Source organism: Bos taurus, chromosome 3 (assembly GCF_002263795.3).
Source record: "Bos taurus isolate L1 Dominette 01449 registration number 42190680 breed Hereford chromosome 3, ARS-UCD2.0, whole genome shotgun sequence".
Taxonomy (NCBI): domain Eukaryota; kingdom Metazoa; phylum Chordata; class Mammalia; order Artiodactyla; family Bovidae; genus Bos; species Bos taurus.
This window is the reverse complement of record NC_037330.1, coordinates 31550423-31564176: the sequence shown is the minus strand read 5'-3', so window position 1 is coordinate 31564176 and position 13754 is coordinate 31550423. Positions and strand designations below refer to the sequence as shown.

Genomic DNA, 13754 nt, shown 5'->3' with positions numbered 1-13754 from the left:
TAGGAGTCTCCGAGTGAGACAACCGTGTGAAGACGCGAGAAACGGAGCAAAGAGAGAAGGCACAAGCTTCCGCCATTCCGATCCTTGCCAACAAGAGCGCCACTTCTGCTTACTATGGAGAGGTGAGAGAGAAAGAGGAGGGAGGTTAGCCAGGAACATCCTTAGAAGTGGAAGACTGCGGAGTCCAGTGGGATGGCCTCCACTTAACCCCGGGTTCTTAGTTACAGTGGACCTTATCTAGGGTTCTCGGCCTAGCCCCGAGTGCCCCCTTTGGATGAAGCTGGGCAGCGGTAGCCGCTGGCTAGAGAAAAGGAAGAAGAGGCACAGGCGGGTCAAAACTCGGTCCGAAGCCTGTGTCTCGGTGGCATCGCCAAGCTCAGATGCCCGCGCTCCCTTCACTGAGGTCGCTACCCAGGATCCCGCGTGAGTCTGAGAAGCCGACCGCCGCGGGAATGGAGCTGAGAATCTGCTGCCGCGTTTCCAACGCCGGCTGGGAGAGTCCCGAAAATACATTTCCTTCCTCTCTCCCAGGTCGGCCACAGCCAGCGGCCAGAATGGCCCCGCTGGTCCGCTCAGCGTCGCAGCGCCGGCTCCGGCTTCCTTGCAGTTGTGAGTCGAGATACCCCAGGGGCCCCTTTGGAAAAAACCCGAGGAGAGTTCAGAGTGGGAGTCACCTTCAAGGACGGAGCTGAGTACTCCAGCCCAGCTGAACTGGTTCTGAAGTTGAATCCTCTGGGACTGCCGATTAATATTTAGTCCAAGGGGGAAACTTTATGCGGGGGAGAGTGGGAAAGGGGGAGAAACACCACAAATGGTTCTCCAACCCAGAGGGGTGTGCTTTGCTTTCCAGCACCCAACACAGCGGCAACTATGGGAAGCATGGAGTTTGTGCTAGTGGTTGAAATAGTCTTGAGAATCAAGTTTCAGGTCTGATTTTTCTCCATCCCTGTGACCTCATGGATTGGAATCCTCTTGGAAGTTAGTAGGAGGGTGGCTATGGTTAAAACTCCAAGAGATGCAGGCTGCTCTTTTGGCAAGAATTCAGGACTGGGTAGTTAGGCCCTCTAGACTATGGACATGAACTTGGGCAAACTTCTGGAGATGGTGAAGGACAGGGAGGCCTGGTGCTACAGTCCGTGGGGTTGCAAGGAATCAGAGGCGACTGGGCGAACTGAACAACAACAGCAAACTGTTGTCAGCACAGTATGATCTTGAACAAATGCTTTCCTTTGGCCTTAGTTTCCCTCCTGCTAAGTGCTAAGTCACTTCAGTCGTGTCCGACTCTGTGCGACCCCATAGATGGCAGCCCACCAGGCTCCGCTGTCCCTGGGATTCTCCAGGCAAGGACACTGGAGTGGGTTGCCATTTCCTTCTCCATAGTTTCCCTTATTTATAGTTTAAACATGTGAATTTAAAACTTTTACATTCATTACAAAACTCTATTTTGATCATCTGTGGTCACAGCAAGAGGAATCCATCTTAGAGATGAAGAATATATTGTTAGCAAAGCCAAAGATTGCACACCACCCACTTTTAAGGTCGAAGCTATGGCAAGACAAAAAAAAAAAAAAAAAAATGATGACCATAATCTCACTGCAGTACTCAGAAGAGAAGTTGCAGGCAAGTCAGAAGTGCTAGTACTGTGGTTCCCACAGGACTCTGGAGGACAATCACTGTCAAGCTCTGGAGTGCTTTTATGATCCTGGTACATTGCAGCCTTCTTGCTCCCCTGTCCCTGAGAAGAACAGCATTACACCAGAGTGCAGGGCTATCTCTGTCTTACCTGATTTCTGAAATGATAGATCTGTCACCTGAGCAGAGCAGGAGACAGGAGTAGGAAAAAGCACTGCCCTCCACTTTTCTTTTTCTTTTTCCTCCTAAGTAGTAGAGAATAAAGCCTGTTGCCATGGTTGTGTAAACAGAGATAAATATTCCTGGGCTGAGGCTGGGGGGTGGGGGATAGGGGACATGATTCATTTTTGTTGAAGAGGAATCAAATGGTTCAGCCTCCTCCCTCCTGCCCCCCAAAACTCAGCCTGGGGGGAAGGTGAGATTACCTCATTTGAAAATAAAGAATAAATCAAAGGTGTTGAGATTGGATGTGAAGGCACTTTCTCAAAGCCGTCCAGAGCTGGGGTGGAACCCTCAGAAGGTATCTCAGTTTTGCCCCCTGCTGGTGGGGATAAGTACTTTTCTTGAGGGAGCGAGTTGCAGCTCCTGGAGACAGTTCCTAAGGGTGTAAAAAACTCCTGTGTTTGCCCAGCCTTTCAGGGAAGGGGGTCTCCTCTGCCCCACTGCCAGAGCCTGAAGGTCCTGGCACTGATGACTGAACTCAAAGGGATAGGTAGAACCTGTTGTGTCCCAACAGAGCTCAGATCCTAAACTAAACAATGGAAACACTGCCATTCTTCTGGCTGCAGATCCTATGGTCCCCACCTGGACGTCTCCACCCACCAAGTCCTAGCCTGCTCTGGATGAGGCACTGCTGAGTGAGGCTGTGCCTATCTCATCTCCACTGGCAACAGAAGAGCTAGGGAGCTCATCCTAATGTGAGGAAGGGCCACACGCAGTCTACAAACCTCATTATGATGTCACCCTCCCAAGGGTGGGGTCTGTGTCCCCATTGCGTTCAAGCCTCCGCCCCTTGTGGCTTGCCAACACCAGTATCCCAATCCTCCTCCCCAGTCCCCCCATGCCTCCTGAGCATCAACAGGAAAGGCTGACCCTAGAGATAAATGTGCTGTTGGAATGTGTTCAGATATCACTGCGGAACTGTTTCTGTCCAGGCAGAGGACCTCTCCTGGCAGGCAGGCCCGGAGGTGCTGAGCAGAGACTGTGTGTCTGGTGTGAATGCTCGGATGGTGGGGGAGGAACTGGACAGAGGCCTAACTCTTCTTAAAATGAACCTCTCAGTTTTCATGACATCTTCCTCTGTCCACCCTAGACAGAAGCCTCTTCAATTCCAACACCAGGGGAGACAGCAGAGAGACGAAGTGGCCTGTATGTTGGGAGCTCTCTAGGTTCCAAAAGAAAGATTCACTTTGAGATTTAAGTAAAAACTCTTTTGACTGGGTGGCAGAATCAAAGACTCTAGTCATAAGGAGCTCCTTAGCATTTAGTGTCTTCAAACATAGAGTATCATTCTCCCTGCCTACAGACAGAGCAACTGAGGCCCAAAGAGATTCATCTTTATGGTGATATAATAAAGTCTCCCTATTTCCAAGGTAACCTTTTCCTACTGCCCTCCTCTGCAGAAAGCAGGAGACAAGGGGATTACTGGGATGATGAGCCACTGAAGGAGTGAGTCCTGGTACTTCCCCATCTGCAGAAAAGCCATCACTCTTACACAGAGTGCTAACTTAGATGCCACTCCCACAGTCATCACTTCTTTACAAATTCCCTGGGCTCTGAGACCAGGTTCTCAGTTTTACAGGCACTGAAATTTTGAGGGAGGAACACAGGAAGGTGTTGGAGGAAGCAGTAGTGGGATAGTACTTTGAGAAAACTCCCACGAATGAATGGATTATGTCACCTGAACAATTCAGAAGGAATTGTAAGTGCAAAATTAGACTAGTCTGAATACTGAGCAGTTAGTCAATGGACTGCTCCCTACCTCTATTTGGAATTATTTTCAGTTATGGGCCTGTGCTTATGGCGCCTAAGTGATGGTCTCATTTCTGTGGGGAAGTAAACATTTCCATTTTGCAAACACTGGCTGGAAAAGCAAATATTTTCCAACTGCAAAGAACACCTGAAGAACGTCAGGGCAGAGCCAAGGGAAGTACTTATGGAATTTGTGCAAACTAACGCTGGTTGATGCAAACTGGGAAGGAAAGTGACCAGCTCCCTGCACTCTCTGGGGGATATTCTGACATGTCTGACTCCCTGGAGGCCCAGCGCTGACTTCCCTATAATTTCATATGGCCTGCAACTCTGGGTGAAAGTTTTATTACACACGACTTGGCCCTCTCCACCAGTTTCTGGAAGTTGTAAGCAAGGACCAGGCATTGGCCCCTTTCCAGGGGGAGATTTGTCAGCAAGAGAGAAAGAAGTCTACTGGCTTCTCCCCCTGAGGCCATGGGGTGAGGAGAAGAAGAGGTCACGTTTCAGGTTTGGCTTACTGAGCATTTGTTTCCACCAGGCTGGCTCCTAAGCCTCTCCTTGGTCTTTTGCAGGTGCTGGAGAACTGTCTTCACCCTGACCAGACATCATCCTGGGCGTCCGGTTGAAATTTCAGCCTTGAGATCCTGAGGGGAACCAGTGCCAAAGGTGACAGCTGCTTCTGTGAGGTTCTGCTTGGCCAGAGAGGCTGGGCCATCTCCTAGGGGTTCATGGGGATGCGGGTGGGGTGGGCAGGGACTCAGTCTGTATCAAGAAACAGCCTCTAGTCCCCTGAGTGGAAAGGCAATGAGGCCAAGAAACACTGCCATCACTTAAATGAAGATGCTAATGGGAGAATAGGAGCTGAACATGCAAAGGAGTTTGGGTTTTTTTTTTATTGCCCTCCATCCTCCCTGCATTTGGACAGGTTTTCTTTGCTGTGATTATTCCTCATGAATCATCATCCATAGAAAGTGACTGAGGCAATGGAGAGTGAATAATGAATCCCCTAAATGGTCTTTTGTGTCTCTGCCTGGAGGGTTTTGGAAATAACTTGCATGTTAATCTCTCTGACTTAGAATCATAGAATTGGGGAGCTGAAAAGGATCTTATAGATAATCAGAGAATTGTGACCTTGTGGAAAGACCCAAAATCAAGCTCAATGGGTCCGAATCTCCAGACTATCACTAAAAATAGAGCTAGCTACCATTTGTTGAAGGCCTTCCTTGTGTCAGGCACTCATCTGTTCTTCCCAAGCCCTAGGAAGCAGGACTTCTTTTGCTCCATTCCGCAGATGAGGAAGGGAATGGGGAGCCAGAACTCCCCTCAGGTCACGCAGAGGCTCTGGCTTCAGTTCAGAACCCATGCTCTCTCATCACTCCACTGCCTCACTGTGTGGCCTCGGACAAGTAATTTAACCTCTTTGGGTCTCAGTTTTCTCCTCTGTGACCTCTAAAGTTTGAGAGTCTGCATTTCCCACACAAGCATATGATTTTACACACCAGGAGAGTGCAGCACAGAAATGTTGAGTGATTTGCCCTAGGTCACCCAGCTTGCTGATAGCAAAATTCAGCATAGGAACCCAGGTCCTGTGATCTTCCCTCTTCTTCCCCGACTCTCCCCTCCCCACCCCACCCAAGACCTCTTTTCCTTCCATCACACTTTGGCAGGTATTTCTAGAGGAATCCAACTCCTTGCCTTGGATATCTATGATTTCCGATGGATAGGTTGGAGGTGTTAGATTTGGATGTGGCCAGGAGAAGGTGATAGCACCCCACTCCAGTACTCTTGCCTGGAAAATCCCATGGACGGAGGAGCCTGGTAGGGCGTAGTCCATGGGGTCTCGAAGAGTCAGGCACGACTGAGCGACTTCACTTTCACTTTTCACTTTCATGCATTGGAGAAGGAAATGGCAACCCACTCCAGTGTTCTTGCCTGGAGAATCCCAGGGACAGGGGAGCCTGGTGGGCTGCCGTCTATGGGGTCGCACAGAGTCGGACACGACTGAAGCGACTTAGCAGCAGCAGCAGCAGTCATAATACCAATGATGAACTCAGGAGGCTGGTGATAATTTGTTGGAGTACCTTTGACCTATCTGCCCACCTGCTCTTCGCTATCTTTTTCAGGTCAAGAGTGGTGATGAAAATCATGTGATAACCATGAGGGAAGAGCACAGTGAGGCCTTATCTGGTGTGGCCCATGCACACTCTCCCCTAGTGGGTACTATTGCCAGTTGTCTATCCTCATCAAATAAATGATGTGCCCTCTCTCCTCCAGTTTCCTTTATGGTGGCAGTGGTTGAAAGTCTGCTCCTCTCTCCCCTTCCCTCTGTCCTTTGTTCTCCCTGTCCCAGGTTCTAATCATTAACTGTTGTGTGATGAGCCTGCTTTGGAGGAGGTAGGGATCCAGGGCATCTGTGGTAATCACTATGCACCATCTTTGCCAGCATCCCCATCCCAGTGTCTTCCCCACCGAAAATAGATTGGAGAGGGGCGCAGGTGTCAATAAACAAATCATTAGGGTGCATCGGACGTGAGAACAGGGACATCCTGGCTGAGGCATTACTTGGTTCGCAATGGCACTGGGTGGCTCACACACTCTGAAATGAGCTGTCACCCACTGGTGAGTGGAAAATTAGCTTTGGCAGGTGAGGAACTGGGTGACAGTGAGGAAGCCAGCAGGGTATCAGTGTTATCCGTCTCCTATTGCTGTGTACTACTGTTGCTAACATTATATTTATTTCCCACTCTCCACCCCCCAACTTGTAATTAAGGTGGAATGGAAATGACTCAGAAGGGCTTGGGCTGGTGGGAGAGTGATATGAGCACCTTAGGATGGCCTGGTGACCTTTGAAGCCAGCTGTGTGCTTTGCAGGTGGGCTGCACCAAGCCAGGTGGGGACTGGCATTTTCCTGATGGCCCATGAAGCAAGCTGTGTGGTTTATGTTTCTCTGATGGGTGGAAAAAGAGCTGGTGGTCCAGGGATTGAGTCCTGGGAAATTCTGCCATATGGCGTACGTTGGGGCCGAGCGGGCCGAGACGGGCAGGCGGGAGACCTGGGGTCCTTGGACTGGCTCTGCTGCTTGTCTCTGCCTACTAGTTGGCTCTGTAATCCCCCTCAACCTCAGTTTCTCTGGCTACAAAGTGAGGAAAATTATCTCACTCTGTCTGCTTGCTGTGCAGATAAAGTGGGTAGAGGCCCTTTGAAATGTCAAGAACACTGTTCCAAATGTGAGGCCTGACTGCAAGGGAATTCTCAGAGCCTCCTGGGAGGCAGCAGTCTGCCGGTGCGTCACTTTCGCAGCCTGTGCTCAGACAGGTACTTCAGCCTCTCACGTCCGTAAATCTCATCTCCTATCTATAGTCAGCAAATAAGGGAAAGGACAGGCCTTGCTCTGCCACCATCTGATGTTCTTCCCAGCCCTGGCCTCTCCTGCCCCCACCCGAGGCGATGATTCCCCTGCCCTCCCTCATCTGCTCCCGACCTGTCAGTTTAATTTAACGATGTTGCAGGAGAGGTTTGATTTAATCAAACCAGTTGCTGTATCCATTCTGCTCAGAGGTCCTTCAGTGTCACCACTGAGGCTCAGATTAGACGGTGACAATTACTCCTTCTTCCCTGGTTATGGCCTCCCCCTTCCTTTCTCTCCCTGGGGAGAACAAGGAGGCAGATCAGTCTCCTGGGACCTAAGAATAGATGTGGGAAGATCAAAGGAGGGAAGCGGACTGGCCTCAGAGAGCCCCTCTCGTGCCTTACATGGCCTTGTTTAAGGCTGAGCAACAGCCCGAGGGATGGGGGGAGCAGAGAATGTGAGCAGAGCTGCTTGGAAAGGCTCAGGGCTGTCTGAGGATGCAGCTGAGCCATCCTCGCTGCCATCAAGGGTGGCCTCGGAGATAAAACCAAGCTCCCTTATTGTCAGGGAACTGGATGGAGGGCGGGCGAAGAGGTAAGGTACTCTCTGCACGCTCCAGACCACGAGAATTTCTTTCCAGTTTCTCAGCCGGGATTCTGGGGTCTCCAGAGCTGGGAAACAACAGTAAAAAAGGTGAGGCACCATCCATTGAGTTTTTGTGACTTTGCCCTTGGTGTGAAAGCAGCAGTGACAGAAGGAGGCTGTGTGGATGTGGGGTACCAGTGGTGTGTGGGGGTGTGTTGTGTACCTGAGTGTCTGTGGCTGGGGAGTCAGGCAGGGGGGCCCTGGTGCAAATAGTTCAGGTTTAGGGAGTTTGGAATTCTGGAACAAATCTCTCTTGCCACTTAACTCTTGCCTTTCCCTCCTTCTCCAGGAAGCAGGTGCTCGGCACCTCTTGCTCTCTTGAGCAGCTCATTGAAGAGAAACAAAGGTGCCTCGAAGGGGACCTCTCTTGGGGGTGATGAAAATCTTTTTTCCCTTCTGCTCATTTGTGTCACATTCTTCCATTGGGCCGGGCGACTGACAGGTGCATCCTTCCCCAGGCCCCTTTCAGAGTCCCCTCCCTGCTGTTTGTGTCTCACCCAGATATCCAGCAGACACCGCCTTTACAGGAGCTAAATATGATTAGTAGAAACCCTTCCTGACAGCTCCAAAGAGAAGCCCTCAAATGCATATTCTATTGAGTGCATCTCATCGCTGCTGACAGTCACTTTATCAATTAAATTCCACCTTCCCAGTCTTCAGAGACGCCACCAACCTCCCTACCTAATAAATCATAGACCCCAGTTATCGTTAAATGTCCCATCAGTCTCTAATAAACCCCTTGCCAACAGGGGCAGGTTATTTATTATGCTGCCTGGACAAAAATGAATTGGGCCCCGTTCTCAGAAGAGCAAACGTGATGCCTTTCTCCCTAAAGACTGAGGCTGTGGTATTAAATGGGGCAATTCATCAATGTGGGCCTTGAGCAGAGGGGAGTCTGGTCGAGAGAGAGAGAGAGAGAGAGAGAGAGGATGCCTGGGGTCCTTTACTGAAAGCCAGGGAGGCAGGCCCCCGTGGTGGGAGGTGGCTGTGAAGAGAGTGGGAACCCGGGCCTTTGCTGCTTCTCCCCTGCTCCTCATACCTGTCTGAAAACACTAAGGATTTGGTCACCCCACAGGCCAAGGGGCACATGTGAAAATAGTTATTCTCCACATCAAAAGTTCGCTACGTAGGATCCAACAAGGTCATGAAACAAAAATTCTGTCCAGAAGGCCAGATACTGTTACTTAATAAACTTGACATAACTTAAAGTTATGGATGGTACTAGTCCACTGAGTAGATGAACTGAAGAATACAGGAGGAAGGGTTCCCTTTGCCTGGAAGAGAGAACCAGAAAACACGTGCTCAGTCACTGTTTGTGGGCTAAGCAGCACATAGGTAAGCACTGACTCTCAAAAAGGGGCGTTTAACACCTAAAAGACCCTGTTAGGTGTGAGAAACAGTGTGTAGAGTGGGCCTTGTAGTTACTGCCTCATGTTAGATCCCAAACTGAGAGGATGCTCGATGGTCTGCAAGTGACAATCCAAACTCCTCAGCTTTGTCATCAAGCCCTAGCCTGTATTTCCAATTGCATTTCTCTCTGTTGTGACCTAACACTATCCCACTCTGGGCAAGCATAACATTAATTTGATATTCCTTGTGGTGGCAGGCAAGGCCCTCTACACTCTGGGACCAATACATCTCTGCAACCTTATTCCTGGTAATTGCTGCCATACTTGCCTCCGTTCACGCTGAAGCTCATACCTTCCCTAACTGCTGTGGTTTCTCATGCTTCCACGCCTTTGCACAAACTGTTCCTTCTGCCCAGAATATCTTTCTACGTTGTCTGCCTGGTGAGCTTTCTTTCCACCCCCACTGCCTGATTGAATTCTTATCTATCCTCCAGGATCAGCTCAGAAAATCAGCCCCCAGTGCTTCAAGGCACTAGGACTTTGTCTCCTGGTGCTGCTGTCATGGCAGAAGGACTCGACTCTAGGGAGTAGGAAAAGAGCGATCTGGGCATGGAGGTTTTCTTCTAGTTCTGTGCACGCTTTAAACCACTTTGATTTGAGGTGGGGAGAGAAGATCATAGAGTAAAAAGCTGCTGGTCTCTGAATACCAAAAGCTGTTTTTCTCCATTTCTCAGAAGTTCTCACTGTCTCCCACATGACAGCCACACTTTGAGCAGCTAAGGCTCTGAAAAATGTCAGTGCTGCATATAATTGTACAGCACCTTGTGCTACTTGTATATTTCCTCCTTGGTCAGTGCTGTCTGTTTGCACGTATCTTTCTGCTTGAGGGCAAGTGCTCTGTTTATTTTGTCCCATCTTTGTATCTCCAGCATTTGGCTGATTTACAAATCAGCCTTTAGATTTAGGCCTTTAGATTTCTGTTGCAAGAATGAATAGAGATGTTTGCAGATTGAATGCAAATAATAAGGTTGCCTACCCTTTGTTGCTCTGAGGATCAAATGAGAAAAAGTGGCTATAAAAATCTTAGTTCTTGGGACTTCCCTGATGGTCCAGGGGATAAGCCTCTGCACTATCAATGCAGGGGACCCAGGTTTGATTCCTGGTCGGGGAACTAGATCCCACATGCCACAACTAAAAATCCCACAAGCTGCAACTAAGACCCGATGCAGCCAAGTAAATAAATAAATAAACATGTCTTTAAAAAAAAAAAAAAAAAAATCTTAGTTCTTGAAATATACACATTACCGTGTGTAAAATAGTGGGAAGTTGCTGTGTAACAAGGGAGCTCAGCCCAATGCTCTGTGATGGCCTAGAGGGGTGGAATGGGGTAGAGGGGTGGGAGGGAGGTTCAAGAGGGAGGGGATATATGTATGCTTATGGCTGATTCACACTGTTGTATGGCAGAAGCCAACACAACACTGTAAAGCAATTATCCTCCAATTAAAAATAAATCTAAGGACTTCCCTGGTGGTACAGTGGGGAGGAATCTGCCTACCAGTGCAGGTGACGCGGATTCAATCTCTGGTCCAGGAACATTCCGCAGGCTGTGGAGCAACTAAGCCCTTGTGCCACAACTATTGGGCCTGTGCTCTACAGTTGCTACTACCGATCCCCTGTGCTGCCAGTACTGTGAGCCCTAGAGCCTGTGCTCTGCAACGAGAGAAGCCACAGCAACGAGAAACCTGTGCACCGCAACTGGAGAAACCCCCTCGTGCAAAGAACCCATGGAACAAAAAATAATAAATAAATAAATAAGTGCTATTAAAAAAAAAACTTAGTTCCTTCCTTTTTTTCCCACATAGTCCCATGGATCCTCACACCCAGGTGGGCCACCTTATACTCCTGTCTTTATTTACATTATTTACCTTTCCTCTGGGTGCAGAAACTTCCACTGTGAAATGATTGTCTGGGACTGTTTGTTTGAACCTCAAAATCCATTCAGGGTCTATATCTTACTCCCACTTCTTCAGTTCACAGGAATCTATCCCTCCACTAGCTTCCAGGTATATAACATAAGGAAAGACTTTCCAGGTAGACAAAACTGCATAAAAGGAGGCTGGGGTCCCATTGTGATTTTATCCTGGGAGAGGCCAGGAGGTAGACAACAGTCCAACTTTTTTCTGTGTATGTTACTCTCATACCTCCTGATTATTAAATGGTCTCTTACCTTTGTGTTTTATTTTTATGGCACTAAACATTATGAATAACAGCATTCTTCCAATTTTTTAACTACTGAAGAAAAAAATGTATTGATTTGTTGGCAATGGCACCCCACTCCAGAACTCTTGCCTGGAAAATCCCATGGGCAGAGGAGCCTGGTAGGCTGCAGTCCATGGGGTCACGAAGAGTCGGACACGACTGAGTGACTTCACTTTCACTTTTCACTTTCATGCATTGGAGAAGGAAATGGCAACCCACTCCAGTGTTTTTACCTGGAGAATCCCAGGGACGGGGGAGCCTGGTGGGCTGCCGTCTATGGGGTCGCACAGAGTCGGACGCGACTGAAGCGACTTAGCAGCAGCAGCAGCAGCATAGCAATAAAATTTATGCCTAGTAATATAACTGCAATATTTGTGTCCATAAGACTTTGTAAACAACAAATGTAATGACAATGCCTATAAAACTATAAATGTTCTTTTCTGGAAAAATAGTCTTTGTATTTCTTTTGGGATGAGAGCTAAGTTCTTCATTGGTGATTGGTGTGAGTTCTACACAGCTGCTGCTGAGCATGAAAATTCAGCTTAGATTTTTGAGCAGGAAAAGGTCTGTCATTCAATGTTTATTAGGTCCACCAAGGGCCTGGTGCTGGATTGGACAGCCTAGAGTAAGAAGATTTCCATCCTTGAGAAACTCATAGTTTATTTAGTGTGAAGGACAGATATGTAAATAAACAAACAGAACAAGGTAAGAACTGGACTGGAATCACTTATAGTGAGAAGTGGGACCCTGGGATGGGAAATAAAAAAGGTGGTCAAAAGGCGTAGGATCAGAAGCTGGACCCAAACAACCTAATATATCTACTTAAGAAAGGTCACTCCAGGGCCTGTGGGGTAGGTGCCTGGGAGAGAGAAGAAACTCTGAGCAAGGGCACCACTCAGGAGGCTGTTGAAGTAGGATGATAAAGGGACCTAAAATAGGACAGAGCTATGGAGACTGGAGAAGAGATATGGATGAGATATTCGGAGGCAAAATTACCTGCCCTTGTAACTGTTAGAAAGGGGAGGGACTTCCCTGGCAGTCCAGGGATTAGGATTCGCCACTTTCACTGCTGGCCTAGTATTCAAGGGGTTCACTCCCTGGTTGATCCCGAACTTTGCACCATGTGGTCAAGGAAAAAAAAAGAAGAAAAAAAGAAAGGGGAAGTATAGTGCAGGATGCAGTCAAGAATAATTCTGAGGTTTGGGATTCAAGGATTAGGTGAATGAAAGAGGTAGGGTACTAGGAGGAAGTCTGAAACCTTTACTGCTCACTCCCAAGGCCCCCTTCTTTCATAGGAACAGTTGATACTTTGTTAGCGTTTTATAAATTTCTAAGAAAAATGCATCTGAGGACCCCTTCCCAATGAGATTACCAAGCCAAAGTCCTCCTACCTCTTTTGGAATCTGAATCATCACTGTGTGTGTGTGTGTGTGTGTGTGTGAGAGAGAGAGAGAGAGAGAGAGAGAGAGAGAGAGAGAGAGAAGGGAAATGTAAACTGGTGAGAGATAATGACCAGAATTATGGTATCAGGACAAAGGCAAAAGTTGGGGTTAGATGCAGGATTATCTTTAGATTTGGAATTGTAAGATTAGGTTCCAGAAACACTTACATTGGAGGTTATGATTCAGACTTCGTTATAGGAACTCATTTGTTCAATAAATATTGAGCACTTACTCTGGGTCGGATTGCTTTTTTCCAACAAGGGATATTGAAGAGAACAAGAGAGATTAGATCTCTGTCCTCATAGAGTCGGGGAGACAGACAATAAACACGATTTCAGCTAGTGATAAGTACTATGAAGAAAAATAAACCAGAACATGGTAATAGAGTGATGAGAAAAGCTGGGGAGCTGCCAGGATGAGGGAGCTATCTCAGGGTGTTCAGGAAAGTCTTCTTTGAAAAGGTGATATTTGAGCTGAGACCTAAAGTTGTTCTTGAAATGGTGTTGGGGAGGGATAGGAGCAACGCGCAGAAAACATTAAATTTGAGCTTAGACATCGAAGTGGATGGAGGTGTTGAGACGGGAGATAGAGGTACAAGTGTGGAGTTCAGAGGTCGGAGGTGGAGATTCGAATGTGGGAGCTGTCAGTGCAGTTGCTGGTTCCTATCCGATTTCTTTTATCAGGGCTAACTGTGTGCCAGGTACTGTGCTAGGGGTTGGGGACACAAAGAGGAAACCACACAGACATATACTACGCAACGTGGTCAATCGTCTCGCTGTACTCCGGGCGCTCTCCGAGAGCGCAGGTCAAGGCAGCGAGTTGGGGCGGGACAGGGTGGGGATCGGGAGGGAGCGACCGCGGAGTCAAGGCCCGGAGGCGGGGAGCTTGACGCACAGACCGCATCACAAAGCCAGCTTTGTGAGGCAGCCAACTCTGGGCGCTGGGCGGGGCGGACCCGCCCACAGAGGGCCTTGGGGGGCGGGGGGCGGGGCGGGGGCGGTGCTCCCATCGCTAGCGCGGCGCCCTCTACAGGTCGCAGGCGGCGATACGCTGGTAACCTCTGTTTTCCTCTCCTCCCTTTTCCCGCCATCCTCTGGTCACATTTTT

The 13754-nt window shown here is 48.6% G+C and overlaps 1 long non-coding RNA gene and 1 other non-coding gene across 6 annotated transcripts; both read left to right on the top strand.

Moving 5' to 3' along the window:
- Nucleotides 1-3006: 3006 nt before the first annotated feature.
- Nucleotides 3007-13632, top strand: LOC100847765 (uncharacterized). Of its 5 annotated transcripts, XR_009493898.1 has the most exons (5): nt 3007-3553; nt 4176-4269; nt 5727-7645; nt 7887-7943; nt 9204-13632. It is a non-coding gene; the product is annotated as an uncharacterized lncRNA (long non-coding RNA). The 5 variants fall into 5 exon arrangements; XR_009493895.1 differs by having other exon boundaries at nt 5727-6918; nt 7593-13632; XR_009493894.1 differs by having other exon boundaries at nt 7887-13632.
- Nucleotides 10045-10117, top strand: TRNAD-AUC (transfer RNA aspartic acid (anticodon AUC)). The gene has a single exon. It is a non-coding gene; the product is annotated as a tRNA-Asp (tRNA).
- Nucleotides 13633-13754: the final 122 nt, after the last annotated feature.